Source organism: Arachis hypogaea, chromosome 9, assembly GCF_003086295.3.
Source record: "Arachis hypogaea cultivar Tifrunner chromosome 9, arahy.Tifrunner.gnm2.J5K5, whole genome shotgun sequence".
Taxonomy (NCBI): Eukaryota; Viridiplantae; Streptophyta; class Magnoliopsida; order Fabales; family Fabaceae; genus Arachis; species Arachis hypogaea.
In genome coordinates this window covers 72,898,929-72,906,787 of record NC_092044.1, presented here as the reverse complement: position 1 = coordinate 72,906,787, position 7,859 = coordinate 72,898,929, and positions in this window count along the sequence as shown.

Here is a 7,859-nt window from a genome sequence, read left to right as displayed (position 1 = left end):
ACAGTACCAGCGCAACTCTCTGGTTTTTGTACCAGGAGTTCCAACTTCAGCATATGACGCATACGCGTCATCCACGCTTACGCGTGGAAAGCCCCTCTTTTTTTTATAGAAGCATAGAACAGAAACAGGGCACTCTCCTAACCTAGATACGTTCTAAAACAACCAAAATTCAAATTCAACAAAAATCTTTTAGTTTTTGAAAAATTTTCAAAGGCCAAACAAACAAAACTTGCACTTTGAGCAAATTGCAATTCAAAACAACTATTCTAATTAAAACATGAATCTAACAAGAATCCTAGAAATTAAAGCAATATGTACAAGAGTATAGAAAATAAGAACAACTACCTAGAATAGCAACTTAATTCATCGATTGATTATATCTACAAGAGAATGGAAAGAGTTTACTATGGTGGGGGTATCTCCCACCTAGCACTTTTATTTATTGTCCTTAAGTTAGACAATTGGGAGGCTCCTTGTCAAGGTGGTTTATGCTTGTACTCATCCTTGAACTTCCAAGGATGCTTGGACTTCAAGTAAGCTCCAAATTTCAAAATCAATGGCACCAAGCTTTGATGAAGTTCCACACAAGCTAAGGGTTCCCAAAGTTGATCTTCACATATTCCCGGATCCCAAATCTTATTTCTACACCCATCTTCAAGTTGATCAAGACAATTCCATTTGGTGGCAAGTGATCTGAATTCTCAAGTAAGCACCAAAGCATCTTCCTAGACCCATTCAATTGAGAACTATACCAACTATTACACTTGGGCTTTGAGTTTCAAACCATAAGGAACCTTGATTGGCATTTCCACCCATAAACCAATTCTCTCTTGCTCTTAACTCCACAAAGAGCTCTAAGTTATCCATCCATCTCAAGCAAATCATATTTAAGTTGGAAAGTGAAGCTTAGGGATAAGAACTTCACCCACTTGAATGTTGTGTTGGAGGGTGACTTAGGAATAAGGGATGGTCCCAATGATCTTGCAAGTTCCACTCCCTTGTGTTCTTCTTTGAATACCTCCACTTCTTGGCAAGCATCTTCAATGTCACTTTCTTGTTCACCAACTTCTTATATACATCCCTCATTGCTTAAACCATGTGTCAGAGGTTGTGCACGGTCCTCCTTGTCATCAATTCTATAACACAATGAGGGAGGTTCATCAATTCCAAAAGATACATTAGTTAGTGTGGAATCATCTTCAACGGTGGAGCTTGCTTGCTCTCTCCTTCCACCTCTTGTTCAACTTCGCCTAAGTCTTCAACCACTTCTTCTCCATCAACAATCTCTTCCTCTTCCACTTGTTGCAAGACATACCCCATCTCATTGTCCTCACATTGGGATTCTAAAATCTTCTTCATGCTCCACTTTTCGGTTGATTTCTCACATTCATCAGTGGAGATGCTTTGTCTACGGTATGAATCCCATGAGTCCAAGTTGGCTCTAATTTTGGCAAGGTTAGCCTCGATAGCTTCATTCATCCTTTGGGCTTCCTTTTGCTCCTTTTGACGGATGATTGTTTGAAGCCGGTCCATTGCTTCCTTGAAACGGTTCCTTGGCTCTTGTTCCACTTAGCTAGCATAAGTAGGATCATGTTGTTCTTGGACCAATGGATATGGATATTCTTCCATGGAAAGAGGAATTCATTATGTGGTTGAAAATTCTCATACTTGGGAGGTGGTTCATCTTGATAATGGCATGGAGGTGATGGTTCTTGAGGGTATTAGTGGTGGAATTGGGATGGTTCTAGATATGGTTCATATGGTTCACAAGGTGGTTGGTATGGTGGATCTGGATTGGGATCATATGGAGGTTTTTGGTGGTATGAGGCTTGTGAGTATGATGGTTGAGGGCTATATTATGGAAGGGGTTCATAGGCATAAGGTGGTGGATGTTGATAATCACAAGGGGGTCTACCATAGCCATTTGATTGGTATGCATCTTGGAATGGCTCTTACTGATAGCACAATTGGGAAGGTTGTTGCTAAGAAGGGTGATCAAATCCTTGAGGCTCCTCCCATCTTTGATTGTTCCATCCTTGATGCATGTTGTCATTGTAATTTTCACCTCCTATAACATAGTTATAACCACACTCATAGCCAAAAAGATGAGAATTCATAATGGCAAATAAAAACAAAGGCTAACAAGAATAAGCAACAAAGTCTTAAACCTAACAAAAACTAACAAACAAGCAAAAGGCAAACATATTCACAATATTCACATATATACAATAGCCAATAACATAACACCATTGCGATTCCCCGGCAACGGCGCCAAAAATTTGAAAGAATATTTTTGTTGATTATGAATTTCACACAAAATAATTCTGTTGATAGTATAGTTCCGAACCAACAAATAATACTCAATCAAAGTTTTAATATGGTTGTCACAAGTACAAACCCCAATAAAAATAAACCGAAGTATTTAAACCTCGGGTCGTCTCACAAGAAATTGCAATGAAGTGCTCAATTATTGGCTTTGAAGAAACAAGGGGGTTTGATTTGGCAATCGACAAGAAAATTAAATGACAAGAAAGTAAATGATAATTAACCAATAAAGGAAAGGAAAAGAACTCTTAGCTAAGGCATGGAAATTGAGATCACCATCCTTGTCTACAAACCATATATTGACAATTAGGAGGGACCAACCCATCAAGTCTACTTCTATGCTTGAAGTAAGTCAAATATGCTTGATCACTATTAACCCATAAGTCCCAACCTAGCTACTGATTGACTTAGTAGTAGGCTAGTGTTAATGGGTATCAAATTGACCACTAAGGGTTCTCAAATCACTAATTCAATGAGACCCAATGACTCAAGGTCACCCAATTCCCTTAGCCTAGGCAAAGAGTAAAGAAAATTACTCTAAAACTAGTAAAAACATTCCATCAAACACCTAGAGTGCAATAAAAGTAAAAATCACAAAGTGCAAGAATTAATAAAAGTTATAGCTAACATGAGCAAGAAATCAACAATGGCAATTAAGATAAACATAAAAAGACATGGAAACATAAAATTGCATTGAAAGAAAATAAAAATCCAACAAGGGTTCATGAAAGTAAAAATAGCAATATAAAGAAATCAACAAGAAAAACTAAGATTAAGATAATAGAACAACAAAATATAAAGAGAGGTGAACTAAAAACAAGAATTAAAAATTGGATCTAAGAAAATTTGACCTAAACTACCCTAAATTCTAAAGAGAAGGGGGAGCTTCTCTCTCTAGAATTCTAACATAAAACATGATGAAAAACAAAACTATGACTACTTCCCCCTTTATTCCCTTGCAATTCTTGGGTTCAAAAACATCAGAAATGAGTTGGATTTGGGCCTCCTTGAGCTCAAAAATCGCCCACAGCGTATTGCCTTTAAGTTGGTCACATGCCGCTTGTCACGCGTACGCATGGGTCACGCGTAAGCGTCACTGGCAACTCTCCTTGTCACGTGTGCGCGTGGGTGATGCGTACGCATCACTAGCAATTTCCTTCCCACCCGCACGCATAGGCCACATACACGCGTCGCTGGGCAGATAACCAAAATCTTATTTCTTCATGAACTCTCCATTTTTACATGCTTTTTCTTCATTCCTTTAATCCAATATTTGCCTTCTAAACCTGAAACCACTTAACAAACATATCAAGGCATCAAATAGAGTTAAAGTGAATTAAATTTAGCAATTTTAAGGTTTAAAAAGTGATGCAGGTGGAAACTGTCTCTCAACAAATTTCCTTCGACAAGTGTACCGAATTTGTCGTCAAGTAAAAACTCACAATAGAGTGAGGTCGAATCCCACAGGGATTGATTGATCAAGCAACTTTAATTAGAAGAATGTTCTAGTTGAGCGAATTCAGAATTTGGGTTGAGCTTTGCAGAAAATAAAATGGCGGGAATGAAAATAACAGAAAAAGTAAATGCTAGAATTAAAGGGCTAAAAGTAAATGACTGAAAGTAAATTGCAGAATTGTAAATGGGAATGGGGTGTTTGCTCATGAAAGTAAACGCAGAAATTAAAGAGAATGGGTGAGATCAGAATTGGGGAGTTCATTGGGCGCAGGAGATGTTGCAATTCTCCTGATTAAGTTCATTTTCATCTCTTCCTCAATCAATGCACTCATTGATCTCCTTGGCAATCTTAATTGATTGAATTACAATTTCTTGCAATTCAATCTCTCAAATCTTGATCAATAGCCAATTCCTTGGTCAATTGCTCATGAGAAGAGATGAAGTGGGTCACTGATTATACCACATGCATTTCCCAAATCAAGTATTGAGAGGATTATAGTCACATATCCATCCAAACCCAATTTGGTCCAGCATGAGAAAGCATTTCTAGCTTGATCTCTTCATTCCTCTTTCAAGGCTCAGAAGAGATCCAAGTTTGAATAGCTTCTTTTCCAAGATAACTACCCAATGGGATGAAGATCGAAAGCTTTCAAGTAAAATCAAGAGAAAAGATAGAAGAAGAACAATGAAAACTAGTATTGATCTATCAACTTACAACAGAGCTCCCTAACCCAATGAAAGGGGTTTAATTGTTCATAGCTCTAGAAAATGAAAACAAAGATGGAGAATACATCATGGAACTAGAAGAGCAGAGTAAAATACAGAGAGTAGTGCTATTTTCCAACTTTCAGAACTCTCTAAATAATTCAAAGCTACTCCTATATATACTACTCTTCTCAGCTTCTAGTTGGCTCTTCAAGTCTTAGGCCTTTGGATCTTGAGTTTGAAGCAGTTCTCTTCTTCATTTGGGCTTCGTTTTACTTACAGAGAGAAAGTGTGAAGTGGGCAGAGATTTTAGCTTAGGACGTTAGGGGTGTTAACGTTTTAGTGAAAGTATGAGTTCGAGAACGTTAGTGACACTCAACATTGTTACTAACGTTCCAATGTACCCCTTTGCCTCACGTTAGAGCCCACGTTAACTAGGTTAATGTGGCTTCTAACGTGGCCTTGCCAACCTTCGAGAACGTTAGTGACACTTAACATTGTCACTAACGTTCCAATGTGCCCCTATGTCTCACGTTAGAGTCCACGTTAACTAGGTTAACGTGGCTTCTAACATGGCCATTCTTAGCCATCCCCAACGTTAGTGACAATGTTGAGTGTCACTAACGTTGGCTCATCTTTCACTCATCAACGTTAGCTTTCCACGTTAACTAAGTTAACATGGAAGTTAACGTGGCTCCTTGGGGTTTTGTGGTTGCTTCCAACGTTAGTGACAATGTTGGGTGTCACTAACGTTGTCGACCACCCTTGCCTCTTACGTTAGCTCCCACGTTAACCAAGTTAACGTGGGAGTTAACGTGGTACATTGCACCTTAGGCCAGCGTTAGTGACAATGTTGAGTGTCACTAACATTGGCTTCCTTCCCCCTTTTAACGTTAGAGGCCACGTTAACTAAGTTAACGTGGACTCTAACGTGGCCACTTATGATCATTGGCCAACGTTAGTGATAATGCTAAGTGTCACTAACGTTGGCTCAAAGTCCCTTCTTCACGTTAGAGTTCACGTTAACTTAGTTAACGTGACTCTTAACGTGGGCAATGATGGCTTCGAGAGCGTTATTGGCAATCACTTTTCTCATTAACTTTGCAAGTTACCTCCCAGTCCACGTTAGTGGTAACGTTAATTAGATTAACGTGACTGCTAAGTGGTTCTTCCTTGCTTCCTTTGGTCCTGAAATCAAGCAATAGAGTGCATCAAAGATCTAGTCCAAGTCATGGGTAATGCAACATACAATTTGTTATTAAACTCATGCAAAATCCTCATGAAATCATGTAAAATTCACAATGTATGCTTGAATCAAGGTGTAAGTGAATATCTACCCAAAACTAGCTTATTTCCTAAGGAAATGCATGAAAGTACCTTAAAAACAGTAAAGAAAAGGTCAGTGAAACTGGCCAAGATGCCCTGGCATCACAACACCAAACTTAAAGCTTGCTTGTCCCTAAGCAAGTACTGGAACAAGAAAATGATGAATGGAATGCCAAGAGAAATGAGTCATTCTTGTGGAAGTCATGTCACTGATTTTATGGTGGTTTCATGCATAGCAACTTAGGTTCATTCCATTACTGGCTTTCAGACCTTTATCATGTCCTAAAACACTGACTCTGCTTACATCCCATGAGACTTTTATTGATCATTTTATTGTCATTCCAGGGCTTATTTGTGTTCTTCAAGCTAAGTGCTCTGTAAGGGGGCAACTCTTTAAGATAAGCTTTCAGCCAACACTCCCGAACCAGTTGGTTCAAGGTGCTAGGTGTTGAGACACCCCTAAGGACTTACTCCCTCAAGTCTCTCCCCCATACATACACACCACATGCATCTGGTTCATTTATTTTCCTTCTTGAGACCTTGGTGTCCAGCACCTCTTTGGGTTACTAAATGCTCTGTAGTGAGGGTTACTCTTGATAGTGGACTTTCAGCTGATAATCCCGAGTTAGTTAACCCAAGTTACCAAGTGATAAGGCACCCCTAAGAGCTTATTCATCCAAGTAAATCCCTCACACAGGAACACCACAGACACATGCCTCAAGATTAAAACCATTGGTGCCTAGCCTTATTGCTTACTCTTTTTCTTTTGTTTTTCACTTTAAGTGTTCTTTCCCTTTCTCTTATTAGGATCTTGTTATTTACTTAGTCTCATGGGTATATTCAAAGTATAGTATTCAGGCCAGATAGTTGTCATCCCCACCTTATGGTTGAACCAACTTAGCTAACTTATGACTACACCACAAACTCAGAACTTACTCCATATCATGAACTCCACTCTGGTCTTTTGAAGAAAAATCATTCTCTTTTTCATTTGATTTTACAAGACAAGCATACAATAAGTAAAGATATGATGCAGTTACATAAAGACTAGCAAGCATAGACTTCTTCATCAGAAAACTTAAAATGCATAGTTGAACTAGGTTCCAATCAACACATGACTTTTAATTAACAGTGCATTCGGACTTCCAATTTTTAACATGATGATTAGATGGAATTAAGTAGCAATACAACCTTTGGGAGATGGTTTGCCACACCAATCCAGTTGCCCTCTTGTTGTCATTGTCATAGTTCTTGATGCCTCACTTTCTTAGTTGAAGGTGCACCATCTCCTCATAAGCTTCCTACAAGGTTATTGGAAGTTGCTTGTTTCCCAAGCACTTGAGGAATAGTCAGCTTGCATGTATGCTTATGATTTCTGAACTTATTTTGGTGTGTGAACACCAAACTTAGTTCCTTGCCTACTACAAAACCTTGCATGCATGCGTAGAACCTCGTATCTTGCTGTTAGCAACCAATTAACTAAAGACTAATCTATATCCAAGTGGTTCCCTTGATTGGTCAGAGCTAGCAATGTGCTTTGAGAGTGTAGTGTGATTCTAACTAGCATCCTTTGGTGGGACACCAAACTTAGAATCGCACTTTCACTCTTGAATTGTTTTGGTGTGGAACACCAAACTTAGCTCCTTGCAATGCAGGGGAAACAACTTGTGATCTTTATTGAAATGCAGCTGAAAAAGTAGTTACCTAAGGTTGGGCTGCCTCCCAACAAAGCGCTCTTTTATCGTCGCTAGCTCGATGGGTCCTTACTTCACTTGAGATGATATTTTACTCTGGGGTTTTCCCCCATGTTGCCCAGATAATGCTTGAGTCTTTGTCCATTCACTGTAAAAGTCCTCTCTGACCTTTCATCCATGATTTTGATGTGTCCATATGGTGAGACTTTTGTGACAATGAAAGGCCCGGACCACCTCGATTTGAGTTTTCCTGGGAACAGTCTCAATTTGGAATTGTAGAGGAGTACTTGCTGCCCCTTTTCGAAATCCCTGGGTGCAAGATGCAGGTCATGTCTCCTCTTTGCCTTCTCTTTA